Genomic DNA, 11,177 nt, shown 5'->3' with positions numbered 1-11,177 from the left:
CGCGCTGTGTCGCCAGTGCGCCCGCACAGCCCAGTGCGTCCGGTGGACATGCCCAGCACATGCCGTGCTAGGATGGGCATCCAGCCAGGACGAGTGGCTAAACCGGCTCCACGCTTCAGGTCACCAGTACGTGTTCACAGTCCTGTCTGGCCCGTCCCTGCTCCCCGCACCAGGTTAGTGGTGCGTGTCCCCTGTCCTGTCTGGCCCGTCCCTGCTCCCCGCACCAGGTTAGTGGTGCGTGTCCCCAGTCCTGTCCGGCCCATCCCTGCTCCCCGCACCAGGTTAGTGGTGCGTGTCCCCAGTCCTGTCCGGCCCGTTCCTGCTCCCAGCACCAGGTTAGTGGTGCGTGTCCCCAGTCCTGTCCGGCCCGTTCCTGCTCCCCGCACCAGGTTAGTGGTGCGTGTCCCCAGTCCTGTCCGGCCCGTCCCTGCTCCCCGCACCAGGTTAGTGGTGCGTGTCCCCAGTCCTGTCCGGCCCATCCCTGTTCCCCGCACTAGGCCCACGGCGCGTGTCCTCAGTCCGGCACGGCCCGTGTCCGGTCCACCGGTGCCCAATCCTGTTCCGGTCGACGGCTCCACTCCGGAGCCTGAGCATGCCGCTACACAGTGGTCCAGTCCGGGCCAGAGGGGTAGGGTTAAGGTGAAGGCGGGGGAAAGAACACGCCCGGGGCCAGAGCCTCCACCGAGGGTGAGGCGCCCACCCGGGTCCCCCCCCTAATAGACTTTAGGTTGGTGCGCCGGGAGTACGCACCGTTGGAGGGGGGGTACTGTCACGCCCTGACCAGGTGAACTCTGCTATTTTGGTCAGGGTGTGGCATTTCTATGGTTTATTTTCTATGTTTTGGTTATAGCCTTTCTTTGTTTTATTTCTATGTTGGGCTCGGGGTGATTTCCAATCAGACAGCTGTCGCTTGTGAAGTCTGATTGGGAATCACATTTAAGTTCCTTTTCCCCCACGATGTTTGTGGGTTGTTGTCTCTTTGTTTTGAGCACGTAACGTATCGACATTTTTTTTCTTGATTTTGTGTACATGTTTAATTCCAGTGTGTTCAATAAACATGTGTTCGCTCCCAGCTGCGTTTTGGTCCGCTTCCTCGTCACCAGGCAACGATCGTTACAGAAGAGGGTTTATTTTCACATGGTCAGCAGAGGAGAGGGTTTATTTTCACATGGTCAGCAGAGGGTTTATTTTCACATGGTCAGCAGAGGAGGGTTTATTTTCACATGGTCAACAGAGGAGAGGGTTTATTTTCACATGGTCAACAGAGGAGAGGGTTTATTTTCACATGGTCAGCAGAGGAGAGGGTTTATTTTCACATGGTCAGCAGAGGAGAGGGATTCTTTTCACATGGTCAACAGAGGAGAGGGTTTATTTTCACATGGTCAGCAGAGGAGAGGGTTTATTTTCACATGGTCAGCAGAGGAGAGGGTTTATTTTCACATGGTCAGCAGAGGAGAGGGTTTATTTTCACATGGTCAGCAGAGGAGAGGGATTCTTTTCACATGGTCAACAGAGGAGAGGGTTTATTTTCACATGGTCAACAGAGGAGAGGGTTTATTTTCACATGGTCAGCAGAGGAGAGGGTTTATTTTCACATGGTCAGCAGAGGAGAGGGTTTATTTTCAGGGGTAAGTAGTCCAGGTACAGTAAATGTTCTGATCACTGTCATTCCCTCTCCTCTGCTCATCCTCAGCACCTACTATTCACACTCCACAGTGCATCCAAATACCCCTTCTTCTCCTGCAAGTTCGTTTTGTATAAAAGCCCTTTTAAAAGTGTATCTGAATGTGGTGGCAGGATGGAAAAATGGCATAAACGTTTCATTGAGATTGGATGGAGACCAGAGGTTTTTACTAAAGAACAATTCTGGGAAAGCATACAGACTGTGTAGATTATGCAGGGATTTTTATGCCCTCATGGCAGGGAGCAAGGGGCCCTGACTACAGAACACAGGGTGGTGGTTGATTATGTCAGGGGTGAGGAGAGGCAACCTCAGCCTGGGGTGATGTAACAAACTGAAGCAGTGTTCATCCTAAGACACCTGTCATGTCATACACAGACACACATATACACACACATATACACACATATATACACACACATATACACACATACACCGATAGGGGAGCACAGATGGAAAATGAGAGATGCATTCCTTTCCCCCTCCCACCCAGCCAGAAGACAAACCAACCATTTCCAAAGACAACCGTAAAGCTGTCACTCAGGGCTCTCTTCTTGGTGTTCTGAGAATTACTGTAACAGGCAGTTTCATTTTAAGTGTGTATGTGTGTAAGATGACATAGCCCTGCTAAGTGTGTATGTGTGTGAGATGACATAGCCCTGCTAAGTGTGTATGTGTGTGAGATGACATAGCCCTGCTAAGTGTGTATGTGTGTGAGATGACATAGCCCTGCTAAGTGTGTATGTGTGTGAGATGACATAGCCCTGCTAAGTGTGTGTGTGTGTGAGATGACATAGCCCTGCTAAGTGTGTGTGTGTGTGAGATGACATAGCCCTGCTAAGTGTGTATGTGTGTGAGATGACATAGCCCTGCTAAGTGTGTATGTGTGTGAGATGACATAGCCCTGCTAAGTGTGTATGTGTGTGAGATGACATAGCCCTGCTAAGTGTGTATGTGTGTGAGATGACATAGCCCTGCTAAGTGTGTATGTGTGTGAGATGACATAGCCCTGCTAAGTGTGTATGTGTGTAAGATGACAGCCCTGCTAAGTGTGTATGTGTGTGAGATGACATAGTCCTGCTAAGTGTGTATGTGTGTGAGATGACATAGCCCTGCTAAGTGTGTATGTGTGTGAGATGACATAGCCCTGCTAAGTGTGTATGTGTGTAAGATGACATAGCCCTGCTAAGTGTGTATGTGTGTGAGATGACATAGCCCTGCTAAGTGTGTATGTGTGTAAGATGACATAGCCCTGCTAAGTGTGTATGTGTGTTAGATGACATAGCCCTGCTAAGTGTGTATGTGTGTAAGATGACATCGCCCTGCTAAGTGTGTATGTGTGTAAGATGACATAGCCCTGCTAAGTGTGTATGTGTGTGAGATGACATAGCCCTGCTAAGTGTGTATGTGTGTGAGATGACATAGCCCTGCTAAGTGTGTATGTGTGTGAGATGACATAGCCCTGCTAAGTGTGTATGTGTGTAAGATGACATAGCCCTGCTAAGTGTGTATGTGTGTAAGATGACATAGCCCTGCTAAGTGTGTATGTGTGTAAGATGACATAGCCCTGCTAAGTGTGTATATGTGTGAGATGACATAGCCCTGCTAAGTGTGTATGTGTGTAAGATGACATAGCCCTGCTAAGTGTGTATGTGTGTAAGATGACATAGCCCTGCTAAGTGTGTATGTGTGTGAGATGACATAGCCCTGCTAAGTGTGTATGTGTGTGAGATGACATAGCCCTGCTAAGTGTGTATGTGTGTAAGATGACATAGCCCTGCTAAGTGTGTATGTGTGTGAGATGACATAGCCCTGCTAAGTGTGTATGTGTGTGAGATGACATAGCCCTGCTAAGTGTGTATGTGTGTAAGATGACATAGCCCTGCTAAGTGTGTATGTGTGTGATATGACATAGCCCTGCTAAGTGTGTATGTGTGTGAGATGACATAGCCCTGCTAAGTGTGTATGTGTGTAAGATGACATAGCCCTGCTAAGTGTGTATGTGTGTGAGATGACATAGCCCTGCTAAGTGTGTATGTGTGTAAGATGACATAGCCCTGCTAAGTGTGTATGTGTGTGAGATGACATAGCCCTGCTAAGTGTGTATGTGTGTGAGATGACATAGCCCTGCTAAGTGTGTATGTGTGTAAGATGACATAGCCCTGCTAAGTGTGTATGTGTGTGAGATGACATAGCCCTGCTAAGTGTGTATGTGTGTAAGATGACATAGCCCTGCTAAGTGTGTAAAACATCTCTAGCTTGTCTAAATGTCTGTTTTCATTATTACAACGTTAACCATAATGTTTCCCTCTCCCACTCTCCATAGTAAAGTGGGTCACAGTTTCCACACACACACACACACACACACACACACACACACACACACACACACACACACACACACACACACACACACACACACACACACACAGACTGCCTGCGTGGAAAGAATCCCCAGAGGATCATCATTAAGAGAGAACAGACGTGGCTTTGGACTTCAGAGAACACATTCAGCCACACAGGGGGCTTGTTCCAATGCCAAGGCATGAGGAGTGTAAACATCACATAAACGAGGGGATGAGAGGGAGGAGAGGAGACAGGGATGAAAACACAACTGATGTCGCCAGTTATTTTTCCCTCTTCCTCTCTGAACCATCCATTGACATTCCCATAGGAACATCAGTTTCCTTGTTTCTCTTTTCCTTGCCTTTCCCAAACCACTGTAACCTTAGACCAGACTGTTCTATAATCCGATTATTCCTAATGAGTAGTTTCATTTTATTACATTTTGAAGAGGTTGTGAATTATAGTTTCATACCACAGCCACTGTGGAGGGTCATGAGTCTGGTAAACAAGACCAGGTTCACTGTAATAAATCCCAACTGTGCCATTGCCACCAAGTGGTGACATGTGACAGTGCAGCAAAGTTGCCGCACCTATTTGAACAGCACTGAGTGGACCCATGCTGGCCTTCTCCCAGTGAGAAGTGACTGACAATATATTTTACATAGGAAATCCATGAGGCAATAAAAGGATCAGGCAGTTTAATGTAAACCAGTCTTCAGGCAGTCGTTCAGTTATTGTTCATGGTGGTACAGTCAGATCTGGATTGGCCTGCTTTGTATTATGCAATTGCAGATTGCACTGCCCCATCATAGAGTCACTAACAAATCTAAGTCACAGTGTTAGACATCACAGCAAACAGTATCCTATCTATTCTCTGTCTGTCTGTCTGTCTCTCTCTCTTTCTCTCTCTCTCTCACGCACATGCCACCCCCAAGCATTAACAAGATGACGTCATTACTAGATGATGACAGAAGGCATGGTGGGTAATCCGTGTGGTCAGCGTGTCTGTGTCTGAGTCAGGAGGTGAGTCCCCTCTGCTAAACCAATGGATGAGCCCAGCAGGATGCCATTAAGCTCTGATCAGCACCACAGTCGTCACCCACTGTTAGGGACAGCCACTCTAAGATGATTGGTCAAACACACACACACACACACACACACACACACACACACACACACACACACACACACACACACACACACACACACACACACACACACACACACAACCAACCAGCCAGGGGCAGGGAACAGCCGGGCCTAACGACCATGGCATGGCTCCTTTCTTCTGGGTAGCTAGACATTCTCCTGGATCAGACTCTTTTTACTGGAACTGAGAGAACAGCAGACGGTAACCGTAAACCCATATGTGCCAGATAACTGTATTAGAGATCCAGGTAAATTAGTCCATGTTTCTGACTGACAGGGGATTTCAAGGCAGGATTTGCCCTGGTCACGATGGGGTCTTAAAATCTTTCTTTTTTTTACTCAATGGGACTTTCTGGTAAAAAACGCCAGTGAAACAACTTTACTTATGAGAGAGGTTTTACTGTCACTCTTTTAAGCCAACTTTTAAAGAGAAACTCCTTTTCATGTATAATTCATAGTTACTTAGCTCAGGCAGAAGGCAGTACACAATATACCAGAGATAAAAGGCAACAACAAAGACAGACACAGCAAACGTCATTAGAGGAAAGTGCTTCCAGAGAGCAAATTGAGATAGATTAAAGTCTTAGTGCAGTCTTTGTGTGTGAGTGTGTGTGTGTGTGTGTGTGTGTGTGTGTCACTGTGGAGTAGAAAACAATGTTTAGCACTGTTGCCAAGTGGCTCTGCAGGCACTGTGAGGGGAAAATGGCGATCAGAATGGATGTCATACACAGCATGTATATAGGATGTACTACTTCTCTGTTGATTTGATGACCACAGAGACAGCTGGAGTTATAGTCTCCCTGGACACCTCCTGTCACACTCACACACATACATGCAGGCTTTACACTCACACTCTGTTCCTGTCCAACTAAGCCTATTAAATAGAAGCAGAGGGTCAGTGTGTGAATCTGTTTGAGAGCGTGTGACGGCGTGAGAAAAACAGTACGCGGCTGCAGTAACAGGCTTAAAAGTGGTAATGCCCCACTGACCCACTGAACATAGGTCACAGGGGTGTTCCATCCAAACAAGTCTTTCTCAGGTTTTTTCCGGTTCCAATAATTTCATTAACAGTGGTTACAGCATGCCCCTCGTTTACAACAGTGAATGATGATGAATGCCAAAACAAAGTGTGATCAGCATGCATACGGCTGGTCGCGCTGCAGAGAAGGCAGAGAGGGAGAGAGGTCAGTGTGGTGTATTGATCTGTTCCCTCTGAGGTGTCAATGTAAAGGTAGAGTTATGGGACAAACAGGGCCTTACGAGAGGACGCTCCCCTCCAATCCATCTACAGGAGACGAGATTGAGTGCGGAGACTTCTCCTAATGCAAACATGAATCTGTCTGCGTAGTGTGTCATGCAGTCTATACTGAGTGTACAAAACATTAGGAACACCTTCCAAATGTTGAGTTACACCCCCACAGCCTCAATTTGTTGGGGCATGGACTCTACAAGTTGTCGAAAACATTACACAGCGATGCTGGCTCATGTTGACTCCAATGCTTTCCACAATTGTGACAAGATGGCTGGATGTCCTTTGGGTGGTGGACCATTCTTGATACACACGTCAAACGTGTGTGTCAAGAACAGCAGTGTTGCAGTTCTTGACACACTCAAACCGGTGCGCCTGGCACCTACTACAATACCCCGTTCAAAGGCACTTCAATATTTTGTCTTACCCATTCACCCTCTGAATGGTACGCATACACGATTCATGTCTCAATTGTCTCAAGGCTTAAAAAGTATTCTTTAACCTGTCTCCTCCCCTTCATCTACACAGATTGAAGTGGTGACATAAATAAGTGATCTTAGCTTTCACTTGGATTCACCTGGTCAGTCTATGTCATGGAAAGAGCAGGTGTTCCTAATGTTTTGTAAACTCAGTGTATGTTCCCTGTGTACACACAGACAGACACTCTGGAGCTATACGCTGAAATAAAGGTCACAACACCGTGGGTGCTTAAATGTCACCACGTTTCTGTAGGCATTAAGGTGTGTTGGGAGTGATGAAAATAAAGAGAGAGAGAGAGAGAGAGAGAGAGAGAGAGAGAGAGAGTGTGTGTGTGTGTGTGTGTGTGTGTCAGTGCACCTCTGTCAAAGTCAGATCTGATTATTACTCATTGATTCTTTCTCTCTGTTCATCACTCCATCTTTCTCTGAGCCTGTCTGTCACGGAAAGGAAATGAAAAAAGATACCACTTGGAAGGTGTAAAATGTCTACCGCCTCCCCCAGCCTAGTCATAGGCTGGATGGATGCCAAAAGAAGATGAAAAAGACAATGAAAAGCTCCCCCACTCTGGTTTATACAGATACATTGTTTTATTGAAAACAAACTTCATCCATGTAACCATATGATATGCTCTGTTGTAGACAGAGTCCAATAATGTCCCTGTTGGTTGTTTAGAGACACAGTAGACAGTATATAGGCAATCCCATTAAGAAAGGAATGGGAGGTAAGTTAGTATAGGCCTTGGCCCCATAGAGAGGGGTAACAGAGCCAGGTTGGCCTGACCTGCTGTCGTTAGGTCTCAGGCTCTTTCGGAAGGCTGTGGTGCTGTCCATGGTCCTGATTTAGGTACTGGAGTAGAGGCAGTATAATGTTGTGTGGGACTTTTCTTCAGAAAATAGATGAATGGATAGCACCTCTTTGGCATGGCAGGACTCTCTAATGCAGTTACAACCTTTCAATCCTTTGCTAAGGAGCCGATGGCAATTGTACATGTCCAGACACGGGCTTATCTGTCACCAATCCTGTCAACGCAGCAGGCCAGGGTGCTTAGCTAATTTGGAGGATTTTACATATCATGACATGTTAACAAAATGCTGCAGATATTAGAGCACTGAAACAGATGCCGAGTTCAAGACAACTCAGAAACTCGTAAACTCATAGTTAAAATGTGAGTACATTTTTTGTGTCGCACTTCCTATTGGTTGATTCTGATACTTTCCAATTGGGAAACTCGAACCTCACCTTTCTACGAGTTTCCAAGTCAGAAATGTTGTAGTTTCCGAGTTCCGAGGCAACTTGTCTTGAATAAGACAAGAAGGTTAGAAGCATAGTCTTACATCAGATAGAGTGTTGAGTTCACCTGCACAAATGGTACTTTCAAGACAACTCGGAAACTCTGAACTTCTGAGTTAAATGTGGGTCTGTTTTTTATGCATAGAGCTTGATATTGGTTTATTTTTTTTTTATACTTTCCAATTGGGAAACTCTGAGCTCATCTTTCCACAACATGTTTCAAAGTCGGACATTTCTGAGTTTCCGAGTTCCGAGTTGTCTTAAATGCAGCATGATATCGGTTGAGGGACAAGCCTTGCATAGGAGTGACGCCATCTGACATAAAACAATGGGTTAGTTATGCCGTGTTCAAATCATGTTGGGGACTCATAAATATCTTCCTACTGGGAAAAATGCACGTGTATGATGGAATGATGTCTGGACCCCGATCTTTCCAACATCATGCACCACTAAAAATGGCAACAAACATGGTTTCTGCTGTCAACACGATTTCTGCTGTCAGTCGTGAGAATGGTTCTTGCGTACCTTCTGAGCCCCGAGCACGTCAACGCTCCAAGTCGTTCCTCCGAACTTGACAAGTCATTTCTCCGATCAGTCCGACATGACATTAACGCAGCATTAGAAACACATCCGTCCTGAACAGGTGTCTGTCTACAAGTTAGCCAGGTGAGCTACTAATCCGGTAGGCCTCTAAGAAAGAAGCGTTTCAGTCCAGACACTCCACAAACTTTCAGCCACCACCCGAGAGCAGACATTGATCACATCTCACGATCCGTCGTTGCCTCAGGACGCCCCCTTCCAGAGGCGGGGATGGAGCATTGCACCCCGGGGCGCCTCTTCCCAATTCGTGTGGAGCACTAACACAGCAATGCATTTAAACGTTATACTGAACCATTTAAAAAGTGTTGTTCATGTAGGCCTGATGGACCGCGGGTGTTTTTGACAAGGCCATCAGGCTGAGAATAACCAACCAACCATAACAAAGCTGAGAATAACCAACCAACCATAACAAAGCTGAGAATAACCAACCAACCATAACAAAGCTGAGAATAACCAACCAACCATAACAAAGCTGAGAATAACCAACCAACCATAACAAAGCTGAGAATAACCAACCAACCATAACAAAGCTGAGAATAACCAACCAACCATAACAAAGCTGAGAATAACCAACCAACCATAACAAAGCTGAGAATAACCAACCAACCATAACAAAGCTGAGAATAACCAACCAACCATAACAAAGCTGAGAATAACCAACCAACCATAACAAAGCTGAGAATAACCAACCAACCATAACAAAGCTGAGAATAACCAACCAACCATAACAAAGCTGAGAATAACCAACCAACCATAACAAAGCTGAGAATAACCAACCAACCATAACAAAGCTGAGAATAACCAACCATAACAAAGTGTAATAACATAGTACAACCACAGGGTGGGAGTCTTGCCATTAGATAATGCTTCAGTTGGGATTTAAACCTATACGCCATGCTCTGACACACACACACACACACACACACACACACACACACACACACACACACACACACACTCTTTATTTTCATCACACCCAACACACCTTAATGAAACATGGTGACATTAAAGCACCCAGGTTGTTGTGACCTTTATTTACAGCCTATATATATTTTTTTTTTAATCCTCCGCAATCTACACACAATACCCTATCATGACAAAGTGAAAACAGGTTTTCATTTTTTTTTGCAAATGTATTAAAAAGAAGAATTTATTTTTATTTACATAAGTATTTAGACCCTTTACTATGAGACTGCAAATTTAGCTCAGGCGCATCCTGTTTCCATTGATCATCCTTGAGACGTTTCTACAACTTGATTGGAGTCCACCTGTGGTAAATTCAATTGATTGGACATGATTTGGAAAGGCACACACCTGTCTATATAAGGTCCCACAGTTGACCGTGCATGTCAGAGAAAAAAACAAACCATGAGGTCGAAGGAATTTTCCATAGAGCTCCGAGACAGGATTATGTCGAGGCGGAGATCTGGGAAAGGGTTCCAAAACATTTCTGCAGCATTTAAGGTCCCCAAGAACACAGTGGCTTCCATTGTTCTTAAATGGAAGAAGTTTGGAAACACCAAGACTCTTCCTAGAGCTGGCCACCCAGCCAAACTGAGTAATTGGGGGAGAAGGGTCTTGATCAGGAAGGTGACTAAGAACCCGATGGTCACTCTGATAGAGCTCTAGAGTTCCTCTGTGGAGATGGGAGAACCTTTCAGAAGGACAACCATCTCTGCAGTACTCTACCAATCAGGCCTTTGTGGTAGAGTGGCCATACGGAAGCCACTCCTCAGTAAAAAGCACATGATAGTCCGCTTGGAGTTTGCCAAAACCAAGATTGAACTCTTTGGCCTGAATGCCAAGTGTCACTTCTGGAGGAAACCTGGCACCATCCCTACGGTCAAGCATGGTGGTGGCAGCATCATGCTGTTGGGATGTTTTTCAGCGGCAGGAACTGGGAGACTAGACAGGATCGAGGCAAAGATGAACGGAGCAAAGTACAGAGAGTTCCTTGATGAAAACCTGCACCAGAGCACTCAAGATCACAGACTGGGGCAAAGGTTCACCTTTCAACAGGATATCGACCCTAAGCAAGCCAAGAGTTGCTTCGGGACAAGTCTCTGAATGTCCTTAAGTGGCCCAGCCAGGGCCCAGACTTGAACCCGATCAAACATCTCTGGAGAGAACTGAAAATAGCTGTGCAGCAACGCTCCCCATCCAACCTGACAGAGCTTGAGAGGATCTGCAGAGAAGAATGGGAGAAACTCCCCAAATACAAGTGTGCCAAGCTTGTAGCGTCATACCCAAGGAGACTGAGTAAAGGGTCTGAATACTTATGTAAATGTGATATTTCCGTTTTATACCTGTTGTTGTTTTGTCATTATGGGGTATTGTGTGTAAAAAGATGAATAAAAAAAACAATGACATATATTTTTTTTA

This window comes from Salmo trutta, chromosome 32 (genome assembly GCF_901001165.1).
Source record: "Salmo trutta chromosome 32, fSalTru1.1, whole genome shotgun sequence".
Classification (NCBI taxonomy): domain Eukaryota; kingdom Metazoa; phylum Chordata; class Actinopteri; order Salmoniformes; family Salmonidae; genus Salmo; species Salmo trutta.
The sequence above is the reverse complement of the archived record's forward strand: the minus strand, read 5'-3'. Positions refer to the sequence as shown.